Source organism: Talpa occidentalis, unplaced genomic scaffold, assembly GCF_014898055.3.
Source record: "Talpa occidentalis isolate TD23 unplaced genomic scaffold, MPIMG_talOcc4v2.1, whole genome shotgun sequence".
Classification (NCBI taxonomy): domain Eukaryota; kingdom Metazoa; phylum Chordata; class Mammalia; order Eulipotyphla; family Talpidae; genus Talpa; species Talpa occidentalis.
Genome location: NW_026555331.1, coordinates 38,297,718 through 38,315,399, shown reverse-complemented (window position 1 = coordinate 38,315,399; position 17,682 = coordinate 38,297,718). Strand labels below are relative to the sequence as shown.

General features: G+C 37.6%; 1 protein-coding gene and 1 long non-coding RNA gene across 2 annotated transcripts in view; one reads left to right on the top strand and one right to left on the bottom strand.

Annotated features, from left to right (window-relative positions):
* The window catches only part of LOC119239912 (uncharacterized), a 35,500-nt gene extending 21,104 nt beyond the window's left edge, over window positions 1-14,396 (bottom strand). The window contains exons 1-2 of the long non-coding RNA XR_005124039.2: window positions 13,421-14,396; window positions 6,678-6,820 (exon numbers count right to left, since the gene is read on the bottom strand). This is a non-coding gene — a long non-coding RNA (uncharacterized LOC119239912). The remainder of the gene's footprint in view (window positions 1-6,677; window positions 6,821-13,420) is intronic.
* The window catches only part of NECAB1 (N-terminal EF-hand calcium binding protein 1), a 265,090-nt gene that overhangs the window by 27,749 nt on the left and 219,659 nt on the right, over window positions 1-17,682 (top strand). The window lies entirely within an intron of this gene.

Genomic DNA, 17,682 nt, shown 5'->3' with positions numbered 1-17,682 from the left:
GACCCCAAGTCAATAAAATTTTATTTTAAAAAAAGTTCAGATAGGCATCAATAGAAACGTTTGGAGGATGAATGGGTGGCAGAAGAAGGATTAATAGATGGACAGGCAGCCAGGAATCACTTCATTCATTATTCTTCCCACATGGGAAATTCTTTATCTTGAGATTAATGCACATGAGAATAGAAACCTGGCTTTGGATTTCTCTGAACTAAATCAGAGCAATTTGAACACACATCTTTAAAATCCAGCAATTCCACTCCTAGGTATTTACCCAAAGGACACAGAAACATCAATTCCAAAGAGCACTTGCACCCCTATGTTTATAGCAGCACTGTTTACAATAGCTAAGCTTTGGAAACAACCCAAATGCCCAAAAATAGATGACTGGATCAAGAAGATGTGGTACATATACACCATGGAATATTACTCAGGATTCAAAAAAGATAAACACATGCAATTTGCAGCAACATGGATGGCGCTGGAAGGGATCATGTTCAGCGAAATAAGCCAGAAAGAAAAAGAAAAACACCGGATGGTCTCACTCATAGCAGAAATCTAGAAAACTTAAATAAGGGACCAGGAAAATGAATAACTGTAAGAAAGTGAAAATCAAAATTAACAAACAACTATGAACCAGAGACTCTCTATGGGGCCGGGGGCGGGGAGGGGAGGGGAGGAATTGGGGTCAAAATAAGCGGGTTGCAATTGTATGGGGAATATAAAAATAAAATTTATTAAAAAAAAGCAAAAAAAAAAAAAAATCCTGCAGATGAACAGGGATGCTGAGAATTTCCCTTGTGCAGTGTCCTGTCCCTGTACTGAACTGAAACTAGAAAAATTAAGGTCTAGGGTTATATGGGGTGGTTCAAAAATAAAAAAAAAAAATTATTGAACAGGGATAAGTTCAATCTTTGCTCCTACAGTCAGGATTTCATTTGACAGCTCAAGGAGCATCTGGGAGGTCACTGAGAAGTGCCTGAATCTGATTAGGGAGGTAACAAAAGTTGTAATTGAGACCAGTGGATTATGGATCACATAAACAGCCAGGAAAATGATACAAAAATGGGTAGCTATCAGAACATTTTTTTCCTCTTGCTTCTCCTTCCTTCCTTGTTCTTCCTTTTCTTTTTCTTTCCTTCACTTTCCCCCTCTCTACTCTCCTCCAAAGTCCTCCTTTCTGAGACATCCCAGTGCACTGCCAGCTCTTTCCCAGTGGCTCTTAAAAGGGCCACCATATACCTGACTAGGACCCCAAAGTCACCAGCTCACTTTAGCTATCTCAGTAGCCCTGGAGTAAATCTTTGCTCAACAAATACTGGTAGACATCTTCAGTCACTAAGGCTAAATTGCATTAGATTTTTCTGTAAATAGATAAAACTGGCCATGTTCAAAGGCATATGAATGTTACTTGTATTTATTGTATTTTCATAATTCTGTTTTTGATAGCTGATATAAAGACATAGTTCAAAATTGACATTCCTCTTCCCATCCACACAGTCGCCTTCCCAGAAGCAACCAATGAGGCCAGTTTCTTGTATATGCTTACAGAGATTGTTTATGCACACACAAATCATTACACATACAGGCATCTCATGTGCTTATATAACTAATGCCTGCACCTGGATGTTAATTTGTTAACATTAATAATACAGTCCTGAAAATCCACAAGAGAATGCTAAGCAGGTGCCTATTTTTTAGCATTCTAGTGGATAAGTTAAAAGGTAGCATGACAACCCCAAACTGTATACAAACCACAGTAAAATGTTTCTATATTTAACAAGATATATTAGCATATAAATTGCCTAAAGCATTACTTTCTAGTCACCAGTGAATAGAATTATTAACAACCTTTGTTTTGTGTGCATCCTTAGGCACTGACCTCAGAGAAGCAGCTCATCTGTGTTGGTATTTGTGAGTTGCCTCAAATGTGCACCTTTAATTCATAACCTACCAATTGTCTGAAGTGTACATTGAGGCTTTCCCAAGCATTGTTTTTTTTTTAAATTGCTGTGGTGAATCTGGGGTATGTAATTGCATATTTTTCTATTAAAAATTGGCCAAGAAGTATTAGTTGAAATACATAGTTAAATATAAAGATATAGATATGAAACTTTCTCTCTGTATCTAAATCTATATATACAGAACTTTTTTCTACAAAATTTCTATATAAAACCAAGAAGTATTTTTTTAAAAAAAAACAAAGTGTTAAAAAATTTAAAACCATGAGCTGCAGAGATTTTGCCTGTGTCTTTTTGTACCATTTTCACAAATAGGTAGTCAACATACACTATTTGTACACCTTTCTTCATTTAATTTTATATGCACACAAAGTTTTAGAATAAAATAAAAATGAAAAAAGGTTTAATATTAAATAATGAGATTATGTTCTTGTTTAGCTTTGTATTTTAGATTACTATTATGAAGAAAAAGGATTTTTACAGGTACATATTTTTTAAAGGAACTAGTTAATTTTTTAAGAGACTGAAATTTACTCCTCAAACAAACCAAATAATGAAGTCACTATATTTATGAAAAGATAAATTCATTAATGTATAAAGCCAATTCAGACTACTCTTAGTCTATGATTATTAACAGTACATGATTCTACATATACACAGTCTCCTACTCAATCATTTGTACTTTTATTTTTTTTTAAAGATTTATTTATGCATACAAGAGCTGGGGCACAGGCTAGAAGTGCAGGGGGTGAATGGATCCACCAGAAACAGAGCAGGGAACCGAACAGGCAAATCGACTGAAGTACACTGCTGAGGGGAGCAGCAGGCAAGTCAGGAGAGGTCTGCCGCGCCATGTGGGCTGCTCCCTGGCCGGCCAGGGATCAAACTCATGCTGCAGAGGCTGTGGACAGCTTCACAGGCTGCTGCTTTTTTTTTTTTTTTAAGATTTATTTATTTATGCATACAAAAACTGGGGTACAGGCTAGAGGTATGGGGAGTGAGAGGATTCACCAGAGACAGAGCGGGGAACAGAACAGGTAGATTGACTGAAATACACTGCTGAGGGGAGCAGCAGGTGAGTCAGGAGAGGTCTGCTGCACCATGTGGGTTGCTCCCTGGCAGGGGATTGAATTGGTGCTGCAGTGCTGCAGATTGCTTCATACGCTGCTTCTTAACCCCTTGTGCCACCAGGTAGGCTCCATTTGTACTTTTAATTGGAATAAGTTATTGGCAATTACATGATAACTCTAATAATGTTTGCCTCAGGATCCTTATTTCTTCATGTATTTATTCATCTATCAAAGGGCAAATAACGTCCTTAAGTATGAATTTCACATGTTAATTTCCAGCTAGTTAAAATAAATTTTCCTTTTTATTAAAGATTTAAAAGAAAGTTTTAGACACAAAAAATGAAAACTTAATTTACTGTACTTTGTAAAGCACAATCTTGAGAAGAAATTAAAGTCAACAAAATCTCTAGAGGTAGTGAAAAATTATTGTTAAAATAAACCTTGAGAATGGTGCCTATTTTATGAACATTTGTTTATTTTGTTTAAATTACGACTGGAGAGAGGAAATCTGCAGTTCAGCTCCACAAAAGAAACAATCACCACAATGAAAGGTTAAAACACTTTTCAAATCAACTAGCAGGATATATAACATAAATCTGATTTCTTGACCCAGAAAAATGGCTAACAAATGCTTAAAACACACCATCTATTGCAATTCAACACTAAATCTTTTGCAATTCAAAATCATATTTGAATTAGGGCATGAGCAAAATAGAATTTCATATAACTCAGCAAATTGTTTGCCTTCATAATCAAATAAAATTTTGCTGACAGGCATAATTTCTAGCATCCTTGTCCTAGAGAGAAGTGAATGTAAAGATAGAGAAAATATATTTTCAATTAAAAAAATGATTAGGAGCTGAGAAAGAAAATTTTCCTTTCCTTAAAATTAGGAAAACTGTGCACTAAATGAATGATAATGGATCAAGGGTCAAATATCCTACTAAATCTTACCTCATCTAAAATCAGCTGGGTTCTCCCCCATGTTTCTAATGTATTCTCTGGGACCCTACTTGGCTGAATTTCTCAGCTAGCCACTCTGGATCAATGCATAAATTTTGCTGACACTGACTAGAGGACCAAGACTAATTTCTTTCAGGTAGTAGGGATATAGAGAAAGCCCAGAAATATTGACAAGGCTAACCTGTCATTCTAATAAATGTGGAAACAAAGAGAAAATGAAGGGAAAAAAGAATGGGGAAATAACTGATTTTAGTGAAGATATCACAGCTTCTAGTAAACAGTCTACAAAACATAAACCAGCCGGCACAGGAAGAATGGTCAGCACCACATAATGGCTAGAAAAACTTCTGCAGTAGCCAAATAGGAAGATTTCAGTCTTGTACCATTATTTCTTCCCCTAGTACAGAGGTTGAGACCAGTGGGTCCAATCTGCCAGAAATTTAACATACTACAAATTTAAGTTCAGAAGCTAGACATCTAAACATGCAATGTGAGAAAAGTTCAAGAAGAGGAAAGTAGAAGATGCTGCAGGGCACATGGGAGAGGCAGCACTTATGAGCAAGGAAGAAAAACTATACTGAGAGAATAGGATGAGTTTAGCCAGGCAAATATCAGGGAAAGGTAGATTTTCATAATTCTGCAAATGCTCAAAGGAAAACTGTTAAAGAATGGGAAAGTAACACAGCTTTGGAGGACAGAGTGCAGAGCAATTAAGTATTGGACACCATCAGGATACTAGAAAATCCTGTAGGCCCTATCAACAACCATGGGAACTCTCAGAGTGTAAGTATGTGATTTAAATCAGTAACGACTGACACTATAAATAATTTTGTGCCTAGACTAGAGGCAGTGAAGACAATTTGGGCTAGCGGGTAATTAAGACTTTTGCAAGATCCGAAGGACTTTGTTAGGGCTTTTAATCATCAGTATACTTTAATACACTTTAGTGTAGCTGAACCTGTAACATCCTGCAGTCTTGGCCTTTTAGTTTTATGATATGGCATGTTTGTTTATGGTTTATCTCTTTTTAAAAATATAATAAGTGCTTATTATATTTTAATAATGCTGGGAGTTTAAACCTCAAATTCATGAGAAATCCTAATATTTTTTTAATTTCAAAAGATGTCAACTTGGCTCCTTAGACATTTTTGATTACTTATCTTATCAATATGAACATTTTAGCATGTACTTCATGCATATGTGAATGAATGTTTGAATATGATTATATATTATATTATGACATACATAATAGTATATAATATCAAATATAAATTATATATTAAGTATATTATAAAACACTTATGTACAATTAAAAGTATATAACATAGAAATTTTTAAATATTGAGCAAAAAAAGAATAGAAATCAGAATTCTCATAGAAGGAAAAGAACCTTTCTAAGGGACTATCTTACGGACCCACTTTGAAGACAACTGTCAAAACCCACATAAAATCTTCCAAATGATTTCTGATTTTTTTCCCCACGTAAACAGTAAATTCTTTTTTTTTTAAATAATAAATTTTATTTTTATATTCCCCATACAATTGCAACCCCCCTATTCTGACCCCAATCCTTCCCCTCCCGCCCCCACCCCCCAAAAAGTGTCTCTGGTTCATAGTTTTTTGTTGATTTTGATTTTCACTTTCTTATAGTTATTCATTTTCCTGGTCCCTTATTTACGTATTCTAGATTCCTGCTATGAATGAGACCATCCGGTATTTTTCTTTTTCTTTCTGGCTTATTTCGCTGAGCATGATCCCTTCCAGCGCCATCCATGTTGCTGCAAATTGCATGTGTTTATCTTTTTTGAATGCTGAGTAATATTCCATGGTGTATATGTACCACATCTTCTTGATCCAGTCATCTATTTTTGGGCATTTGGGCTGTTTCCAAAGCTTAGCTATTGTAAATAGTGCTGCTATAAACATAGGGGTGCAGGAATTCTTTGGAATTGATGTTTCTGTGTCCTTTGGGTAAATACCTAGGAGTGGAATTGCTGGATCCTATGGAAGCTCTATGTTTAGTAGGTCCAGAAATCTCCACACAGCTCTCCATAGTGGTTGGACCAGTTTGCACTCCCACCAACAGTGCAGAAGAGTTCCTTTTTCTCCACACCCTCGCCAACATTTGTTGTTGCTAGTTTTTTTAATATGTGCCATTCTCACTGGTGTAAGATGGTATCTCATGGTAGTTTTGATTTGCATTTCCCTGATGACAAGTGATGTTGAACATTTTTTCATATGCCTGTTGGCCATTTGCATTTCCTCTTCAGAGAAGTTTCTTTTTAGCTCTTCTGCCCATTTTTTGACTGGATTATTTTCTTTGTTGTTGTTGAGTCTCATCAGCTCTTTGTAGATTTTGGTGATCAGTCCTTTATCATTAGTGTTGTGTGCAAAAATGTTCTCCCAGTTGGTGGGGTTTCTCTTTGTTTTTGTTATTGTCTCTTTTGCTGTGCAGAAGCTCTTAAATTTGATGTAGTCCCAGCTGTTTATCTTTGCCTTCACTATCACTGCTTTGGGTGATGTGTCTGTAAAGATGTCTTTGATGTGAATATCATGCATGTAAACAGTAAATTCTACACATAGAGCTATGTATTTCTTCCTGTAAGAAACATTGTATGGGAAGCATCCCTAATTCTTAATTTGCAGGCATACCTTTACAGAACAACAATCAAATGGTCTAACTTACGTTGATTACAAAAGAAAAATTCCAACCACAAGAATCACTGAGGTCACCGTTTATTCTTGAATAGATACAGCATGGCACTGCGTCCTTGACAAGGAATTTCATATGTATACAATTGTATGGCTCTCTGGAAGCCTTGTTTCTTACTGCAAAGAACAGAGAACAAATGAATTTAGTGTTAAAAAATTAAACTAAGGGGTCCTCCCTGATGGTGTAAAGGGTTAAGCATAGCACTGTGAAGCTGTCCACAGCCTCTGCAGCAGCAGCTCAATCCCCAGCCGTACAGGGAGCTACCCACATGGCACAGCAGACCTCTCCTGACTTGCCCACTGCTCCCCTCAGCAGTTCATTTCAGTAGATCACCTGTTCCTTTACCCACTCTGTTTCTGGTGAATCCTCTCACCCCTCTGTATCTCTGGCCTGTACCCCAGTTCTTATATGCATAAATAAATAAATCTTTAAAAAAATAAAAAATTGAACTAAAGACCTCAATAAAAGAAAAATAAAGGGGATTGGGACTGGGGAGATATGCAGTGAAAAGGACCATCATTGAAAGCCCTCCACATGCTCCCTAACTTAAAGGAACAACTCAGTCTTCTCTTTTCTGGACTGAGTAACTGCATTTGAACATACACTGAACATCCTGCCCAGGAGTTGGCCGGGTTGTGATCTAGTGCTGCCTCTTCTGTATGAAATTAACCTTTCTTAACCTTTGTTGCTTTATCTATAAAAGGGGTAAGAGTGGCACCTATCTTGTAAGATTGCTCAGTAGATTAAATGAAATCCTGTAAGTGAGGTACATAGCTTCATGCCTGGGCAATAGGAAACACTCAATAAATTACAACAAGATTTCAAAGAAATAAAAATACCCAACATAGCATTTCCATTTTTGACAGAGAGCCCAGAGTGATCATAAGATATAGCACTTAATTTTGCTTTAGTCCTTACAGAATTTTTCTCTCCATTATCATAGTGGCCTTTCAAATGTCTGCCTAAATCAGAGCCATTTGTTTTAGATTAAAAGCTACAGATAGGAGGCTATCAAACTAGCTCTGCGAAGCAGCAGGCAGAGTCCTAAGGCCCAAGGGTCTGGATGAGATAAAGGTAATTAAATCACAAGGGTAGTGATTTCCAGCCTGCAGCTTAGCCTGTGCTGGGCACCATGCCGGATGTTGGCCAGACCTCGCTACCAGAGGGCAAATGAAGTGGAAATTTCAGTTCCCCAAATACTGACGCAAGAAGGTGAGAGATGGTTGTTGAGAGGGACATGAGAAAGTCTCCAGGAGAAAGAGGGCTGGAGAAGTACAACATTCTCACTTACGTGCTCCTGTCCTTAACATATGTTTACCTCTGTGTCTTACTACGTGACACACACCGTGCTAGACATTTCTACAACCTGCCGTTACCCTCTTATTTATTGTATAGATCAAACAGCCAGGATTCAGAGGTAATAAATTGCTTGCCCAGGATCATACAAAGATAGCAGCAGAGGTGGCATATGTTGTTTGCAGTAACTGTTATGGTAACATGAGCCATGGGCTTCAGAAAGACCAGGTGAAGTTATGGAGCTAAGGAGAAACCAACTGCTTGCAGATCTTTTAGCAGCAGTTTCAGAAAGTTCCACTTGGCTGGTATAGCTGCATTTGCATTGAAAAGTCATTGGCATAAAGAAATAAAAACCCTAAGAGATTTCATGTGGGTGATTTGTTGCTACAGAAACAACTTCCTTGGGACTTGATGGTTACAGGCCTAACAATTCTTGCGTTCTGTGCAGGAAATGGCATCATTATGTAGAACTGAAGGAATGCAGATTTGCCAGGCAGGGATACAGCTCATTTAGTTCATATACAAGATAAAAAGAAACAGTTTGTGCAATTGCTGCACATCTGTGAGAATTTTTTTTTAAATAGAACTTCTTTTATACAATTAATTTTATGTCTTGACTTAGGCCTTTGTTGTTTTCTAATATTTATGCCTCCTCACCACTTATTCTGTTTACTGACTGCACAATTTGCAATCATTTTAGAAAAGGAGTTGTGAGACGGATCACTTTTTTTTTTTAAGATTTATTTATTTATACAAAAAGTGGGGTACAGGCCAGATATGCGGGAGGGTGAGAGAATTCACCAGAGACAAAGCGGGGAACAGAACAGGCAGACTGACGAAATAACTGCGGAGGGGAGCAGTGGGTGAGACAGGAGAGGTCTGCACTGCCATGTGATCGAACCGGCACTGCAGAAGCTGCAGACAGCTTCACAGCACGGTGCTCAACTGCCTGTGCCACCAGGGAGGCCCAAGACAGATCACATTTAAAAGCTATCTTGCAGAAATATTTTCAGATTTTGCATTTTCCTCTACGCACCCCGCCCCCCAAATTCTGTGCCTGTGGAACTAGATTTGGCACCTAATGCATGCCCTGTGGAGACTATTTTCCTCTTGTGGAGATTGTCCCTATAGTTACCACTATCAAGAAGATGGTGGAATTTAGGCTTATTGGTCAGGGCCCATGCAGTATCAGAATCCCAGAAATGAATGACTAAAAGTCTGCATTTCACTTTTGCTATTAAGAATTTCTTAATAAGCTATCTATAAAAGGGAAAATTTTGTGTGATTTTACTTTGTGAAATAGGTACCTGAAATAGGAGAACTCATAAGGACAGAAAGTAAAGTAGGATGGTGGCTTCTAGGATCTGGGTGGGGGAGAAATGGGAAATTATTGTTTAATGGGTACATGGTTTCAGTTTGAGGTGATGGAAAAATTTTGGAGATGGTCAGTGGAGATGATTGTGCAAATACTTATTGCCACTTAAGGAAGAGTTGAAGTGTTAAGTTTCATGTCTTCTATACTTGACCACAATATAACTACTTCTTCATAGTGGCCCATTATTATCGAGTCAGTGAAGCAACTTCAGAATCACCTTTGCTTCCCCCTCACTTTCACATGTAATCAGGTATCCGGACCACATGACAAATAATCTGAGTGTGAAAGATGGCTCCTCCAAGGTGGTAAACCAAACCAAACATGTAAGTGGGCATAATAATTTGCTCATTATTGCAATTAAGAAGTGAATTTTTCCTCTTTAACTCATCTACAACATGTTTATCTTTACCTAAAAATTTCTATTGAGGTGAAATCTGGAAAGCTGCAAACTATACTACTAGATGAGTTTCTATGAGTAAGTATTGTGAACAAATCATCTTAAACACAATGAAAACATTTGAGTGCGTATTTTATGTGTCACTATACTTTTATTTAAGTCAATTGGGACTAGCAATTGGGTTCCCCTGAGCTGTTTCAAAGGTGTCCAGGATTCCAAATATTTTGTCTCTCTTTCATTCTGATACTGAAGTGATGAGAAGTCTTCAGGTCACTTCAATATTCCTGAACACTGAAGGCCCTTGAACAACCAGTCTTTCTTCATCAAGACAGCATATCTATTCTTTTTTTCCCTCCTCCCTCTGTCTTTTCCTCCCTCTTTTTCTTCCTTCTTTCTTTTTAACTTACAAGTCTCACTTCTATAGATAGCATCCCCTTATTAACCCTATTCACCCTGTGTTCTTTGTGGTACCTAGCATGCAAGTCACAACATTTGCAAGTTCTAGTTAACTGGAAAGTAGGTGGTTCACATGGAATGATTTATCAAAAATAATTAATGTTTAATATTAACAAGATTTCATGGTAACTTTAGCTGGGATTAATGTTGCCTATTGTACAATTAAGAACAGTTAATATGAATCATAACAAAATATCAATGGAAGAATTTTTAGCCTTTGCTTTCAAGCCTTTTTTCATATGTAAAACTTGGACAAGAAGCAACACAACATATAATTACATAAAGTATACAAGTTATCACTTGTCATAGGATTGCTGAATCTGAAAATTTATTTTAATGTCAAAATTAGGTTAACGCAGTTATTATGTTTTCTCTAAACATTTTCTTTGCTATAAGGCAGTATGCTTATCTAACTCTTTCACATCATGGTACACAGGGAACACAATCATCTTTGTGCAGCGTGCTGGTGTAAATGGACACTGCCTAGTTCAGGACCAGACTGGGGATGCTTTGCCCAGCATTACCAGTGGCATTTGCATATCTGAGCATACTTGTAACCCAGTCATGACTGAGGAGTTCTTGTCTAGAAAATGGAAAGGCTCAGATCTGTAATCAAACTGTGTTTTCAAGTAATTCTCTGCCCCTTAATTTCCTCATCTGTGAAGAAGACTAATATGTTCTACCTCACAAAGTTAGATCATATGTGTGAAATGCTTGGAAGTGTGCCTGCCACACAGTAGGAGCTCAAAAAATGTTGTCTTATACTTAAACCTTGGGATTATATGAATATGAGCAAGCCAGATTATAAGGAATAGAAAAGTACACAAAATTCCCAGGAGGTGAGTGGGTGCGTCACTAGAGAAAACCCTAGATTGTTACTATGGAAATCTCTGCTTTCTGTCCTAGGAAGAGTATCAAAGCTTAACTAGAGTATGGCATACTTTTTTCAAAAGAATAATTCCAGATATGTAACAGATTTCAATGGACAAATAGGATCTAAATTATAGATTTATTACACAGATTCCAATTTCCGTAGTGGATCTCTTTTCTACATAAAAAAAAAAAAATCATTTACATTTCTTTTAACCACACCAGTATGTCCTCAGTAAGAACCTAATATGGATATTGCAATACAGTAATATAATGTAAAACTTTATGCATTTGCATGTGAATTTCATGAAATCACTTCATGAATTTTACTTACTTTGAAAAGGGCCATAATATATAAATGAAACAGACTACTTGTAGAGGATTATTGATACTTAAATATTAAATAGAATTTAAGTCATAGCTTTGTTTTCTTTCGAATTTACTCATGTAACTAGCACATCATTTGGTCAATTCATATGTTCTGTGGTAAAGGGGAAAATTTAATTGCTACTTTATTTTCACTAGATAAAATTAGAAAAATTTTATCCATATCTATAATTCCAATACATCTTGTACAAATAGCAAAAGGTTAAGATGCTGCCATTGCATATCAGCGACAAAAAGATAAGCACCATAATAGGAAACTGAGCAAAGGATGTGAAGAGGGAGTTAATTGATGTTTCTCCTTCTTTCTCTCTCTTACTAAAGACATGCACACATACACAATTAAACAAGAAATGACCACATTTTAATGAAATATGAAAATTTCTAACATGCAAGAACATTTTAAAAAACAGAACTAGGGCCTCTTCGGTGGTGCAGCGGTTGAGTGCTGGGTTGTGAAGCTGCCTGCAGCCTCTGCAGCGCTGAATCTATCCCCAGCCACCGGGCGAGGGTCCCACATGGCGTGCAGACCTCTCCTGCCGCCTGCTGCTCCCCTTAGCAGTGTACTTCGTCAGTCTGCCTGCTCTGCTCTCCCCTCTGGCTCTGGTGAATTCTCTCACCCTCCCGCACTTCTGACTGTACCCAGTGCTTGTATAAATAAATAAATAAATCTTTAAAAAAAAAAAAAAGAACTAAAAGTAAAAAAAATACCCTATCGACTACTTTCATTATACTGAACTCTGTATCAACCTTAATGAATTGTTTAAAATGTTCAGAAAGTTTCTGTTAAATTCACAGGAAATTAAATGTTCTTGTTTTCAGTAATCCAGAGAAAGAAAGATCTTCTGGTGTGACATAATTATGAGTATTTAAATTATATTTCCTGGCATTTATATCACATATATAAAAAATTAAGAGTCTATATTTTTGAATATTTATTAAATCCAATAAAAGAAGAAAGTCACACTCCATCCATGTATGCCAGATGCTGGCAATACAATGAGAAAAAAGACAAACAGCAAGACAAATTGCCTCTGAGACAGCATAAGCTTTAGGTATACATTAGGAGGCATCTGTAGGACTATGAAACATTTGATTTGCACACATCTGCTTCAGCTGAATGCTAATCAGGATCCCTGGTCTACTCCAGGAAAGAGAAGAAAGGCAATTGTGCACAGGCCAGGGACACAGAGAGACTTTTTCCAGCCTCTTCCTCGGCTGTGAAATGGCAAATACCATTCAAGTACTGAAGAGCACTGATACTGGTGATTTCACTATTGACATTTTAAAGGCTTAGGAGCCAGGAATTCTAGCTCATGACTGTGAGGACAGGGAACACAGACCTAGAGGGAAATCAGTGCCAAAGTCCATTTAGTGACACCTCCCCCAAGCAAATACAGAGCAGAGACAGAACTCTTTCTGTTCAACTGACAGATCAGGTAAGATTCTTCAAGGCTTATTTTATCATCAGTCCTCTCAAGATAACCTTAAGTAAAAGTTATACAAAATACCGATCTTAGGCACACTGAGACAGATTCATTTCAGAAATACCCTGCCAACATGTCATCAAGAACACCTTTTTGTGTTCTTTTTTACTGCAACTACAGGTCTGTTTAGTCTTGTTTTTGTTTTCCTCCTCCTCCTCTGTTACTGGGGTACCCCAAAAGGCCCAGCCTTTATCTTTATCTACAAAATGCTGTGATTTTTATTCAATCTGTGAAACAGCAAACATATGAAAGATACAAAAGCAATCCCTATGTTTGGTATAGTTCAGTGAAAATTTTTCAAATAAGCATGTTTTGTGAATGAATACTTAAGTAGCCTGGAACTTAAAAATTATATTTCTTAGGAAAACTCTAATTTACAATTCCCTTTGATGATTACACTAATAATGAGTAGTCGTCTCTCTCTTATAAATGTAATAAAGCATATAGTTACCTGTTGGTAACCCAGGAAGTTTCTAATGAGTCCCAGGAGAAAAAGTAATTCCCAAAGTTCTTTTATGGCGTGAGCATACTCTATATGCAAATTTAAAACCAGATTTAGAGAAAAGCCTGTTTTAGGCCTCTGTTACAATGGAGTATGCTGCTGTAAGGAAGGAATGGTCAGCCAGAGCAGACTGCGGGAAATTTAGAACAGAGAGCACTTCCTGAGAAAGGTGCTAACAAACCCAGAATTCTGATTGGCCTTCTGAGGAAATATGCAGTGCTTCCTGCATCCCATTTTAGAAGCCTGGGGCAGATGAGTCATTATTTAAATTTGTTCCATCATAATAGATCTCCTTAGCTACCTCTCAATGATCTGTAAATGTGGGAGGTCATCAGTTTAAGTTGTGGACAGTCTTTTAATGTCTGCTCCTTCTCTGTAGGTGATCTCACCCATCTCAATGACTCCTAAATTTACTACTCCTAAATGGGTACCTCTGTCCCAGACTTCTAAATTCTAGACACGTGGAACCAACTGTCTACTGATACTAGTAATTCCCAAAGTCCTTACAAGGAGTGAGTTTAATGTACAATTATAACAGATCTGAAATAGAACTCTTGAATGTCTTCTGAAGCCTATTATTCCCTCAGTCTTTCTGACTATAAAAGCATTTACTTAACTGCTCAAGTTGGGTTACCTTTAGTAACCCCTTTTCCTATCTTCCATATATAATTCATTAATTTTATCACTTGAATCTATCTTTCCTTCCCAACCTGCCTGTTCTCTTTTTCTTATCTGGGCAGTAGCCTTGCAATTTGTCTCCAGGTTTGCCTTCTTGATCCCTTCATTCTCCCTATTCCACCAGATTTACTTTTTGAGAAATAAGAATTTCAAGTTTATAGGGAAATTGTAAGAATAGTGCAAATAACTTTATTTTTCAGAACCTAGTTTCAAATATGAGAGTCTTTCATTATCTCTGAATTCTTCAGCACTTTTGCCATCAGAATTATTAGTACCATCTGATACAAAGAACCAATCTAAAATTTTCAATTATTTTAATACTGTCTTGTCTAATCTATGACTATAACTTGTGTAAGGAAAGAAGGGAGTATATATCAGACTGCAGTGTAGTTCTGTGAAAATCTCAGCCAGATGGATGAGGTGTCTCCAGGAAAATGAACCCCACATCAGGTAAGAATGGACAGGCACAGTTGCCTCCATCATACTGTGACTGGCTGGGGGCAGCCTGGCAGAAGTGTGATTTCAGTCTTCATGGGCACAGCTGCAGAAGTGTCATTCAATCAGGTGAGGGTTAGAGAATTCACCAGAGCCAGAGTGGGGAGCTGAACAGGCAGACTGACGATATACACTGCTGAGGGGAGCAGTGGGCACAGCAGGGTAGGTCTGCGTGCCATGTGGGACCCTCGCCGGCCAACCGGGGATCGAACCTGTGCTGCAGAGGCTGCTGGCAGCTTTGCAGCCCAGAGCTCAACCATTGCGCCACCAGGGAGGCCTTCTACCACACTCTTTTGAAGTAGATCTCAGCAGGGTGTGTCCATACTCATCACAGCGGGGGTACAGTTTTGGTGTTAGAATTTCTGATGTTTACTTGCCTGAAGCTGGTGCCAGACAGATTTCTCTACTATATGTAGTGACTGAGGGCTGATTTTCTATTTTCTTTATTCCTTCTAGACTTAATAATTGTCATTTTTTTTTGTAGTTTTCTCTTCTTCCCACTTACTAATTTATTTTTGATAAATGTGAACTCAAATAGTTTTATTTGTAGGTTATGACTTATTATCATCACTTATTTGGTGCTCAAATTGTCCTAGATTTGGCTAGCCACAATCCTCTCAAGCCAGTTCTTATATATTTTTTAAGATGTTCTATTATTCTTTGAGCATTTCTTTCAGCACAACCAGCTCCAGTGGTTTTTGTTGATTTCAATGCTTTGTAACATTTCAAATCATTATCACTCTCCCCATCTTCAAACCACTCATAATTAAGTCATCATATACTCCAAAGAAGACTTCACAGCTTCTTCTGTCTTCTTGACACCCTTTTTCAACATTTGCCACATTTACTTTCTATGCCAAATTTTACCTTTTCTCATTTTTATTTTTAATGTCTTTCTTGTGGCCTTCATTTCTCCCCAGGTTAGTCTTTATTCAAGTCGATAGTCTTGACTTTCAATTCCTTCTAACTTCTTGAGAATAATTTAAAATGCAGACTCAATCAGCTATTATCCAGGTGAGGGCACTGAGCAGAGAGGCACTAAGTAACTACTTAACTTCTCAGGAGCACATATCCAAGAAGCGATGGCACTAGGATTTGAACCCTGGCAGCTGGCTCAAGAGAGGGCACGCTTCAATAACGCACTGTATTACCTTAAGTACTTGAGCAGAATAGCTACTAACTGTAATGTTTTAATAAAAGGATGACTTCCACCAATGCAAAGAAAGGACTAGAGGTTCATTTTACCTATTTTTCTAAGTGCACTTTTCCCCCTTCTTTTTTGGCTTTGTTACCTTCATTCTTTTTCTTCACCCCATCCCATTAACACACCACCCCAGCCCTCTGCCATCCCTAAAGTAATCCATCTTAAACTAACAGGATTCCTTCCATATTTTTCTTCCTATTCATTTCACCCTATGTGGGAAAGCACATATTCACATGCTCAAAAATTCATATAGAAAGTTACATGCATAGAAAAGGGACAGACCATCTCCTCAAAAAAGCAGTATTTTTACTTAGTTTTCTGCCTCTTGTTTCATTCATAAAACACTACTTCCTGCAACTCCTAACTTATTGGTATATAACTAGTTCTTCCTTTCCAGTGACTGCTCAGCTGCCATGTGGGTATACTCTAATCTATTCAGCCACTGACCTCTGAACTGCGCTCACTGTGTTTACAGTTGTTTGACACTTAAGAACAATGCTGCAATTAATACTGGGCATCAGGAATGCCAGTGGTAGGATGTGAATCAGCCAGCTATGAATTCCTAGGAGGAAGTTTGCAGGAAGCTCTCTGTATATGGTCTTCGTGAATTCTCTCCTGCTCTGCAGGGAATACTCAAGCCATTCAGTTTCTTCTCAGCTTCTTGGAGAACAAGGAGAAGTGACATATTTTGACGAGGCTAATATCAAACTTCAGTTCAGAAGCCCACAGATTTCACAGCAAAGTCACCCCAGGATGTGTAGCTTTTCAAAGTCCTTCCTCCATGCTTGTGCCAGTCTGTGTAGGAGAAAAAGGGTTTCTACAGAAAACTGCAGTTTTCTCTGCCAAGACCCCCTGCCAGAAAGCAAAGCCTCATCTGCACCCAGCAGACTATAGACACCAGCAGACAAGTGGAGGGAAGGAAGATGCCCTTAAGTTCAGAATCTGTCCCAAGTCCATCTAAAAACTGAATCACTGTTATGAAACCTCTCCCAAGCAAAACCTTTCTATTGTATATTGAAAATATAAATATGATGACACAAAATCAGCTAATTAACTTAAAATCAGAGTAAGGAGTTGAAAAATTTAGTGGAAAACTATTCAGTTCCCTGTCATTGCTGCTGAGGTCAGTGCAGTACAGCACTCTTAGAAATAATGAGTATGAATCAGGCCATGCCTCAAAACATTTCTATTGAGAATGGCTTTATAACTAGTAGAAACAGGATCAAAGAAAGCCACTTGACTTTTACTACTCTATGGTGGCCATGAATTTTATGAATCATCGGGTTAATAAACTACGTTAAAACATACCACTCATTGTATACCTACTCTAAGAATTTTATAATTTTCAAATTATTCTATTTGGGTTCAATTTATATTCTATTCACTCTCTTCTATTTAGTTTCTCTGCATATTTTTTAAGCCTTCTCTGTATTTTTTAAGCCTTTCATCTAGCAGATCACACTACAAATTACTAGTTACTTTTAAAATGGTAATATCCAACAGAGTGTAAGTTACTCAATTTGGATAATCAGCTTTGCTGAAACACAGCAGAGTAAATACAAAATTACCATCTACACACATAATTGTAATATCACCATGCACATGCTAGCTCTAAAAAGTGTTCAATATTTAACTCATAATACAGTATACTATTAATGTGTGTTTCCCACACTCAGACATGCAGGAACCCTCAGCCAGAGAGAGGGAGCAAGGCAGAAAACAGCAGTGAGCACTTGCATGCACTACTGACTGACACAATGTCATCTCCCTCTCCACCACTGCAGCTGAAAGCGAGCTGCCAACATTTACTCCCTTAAGTGTCTCCATTTCTTGT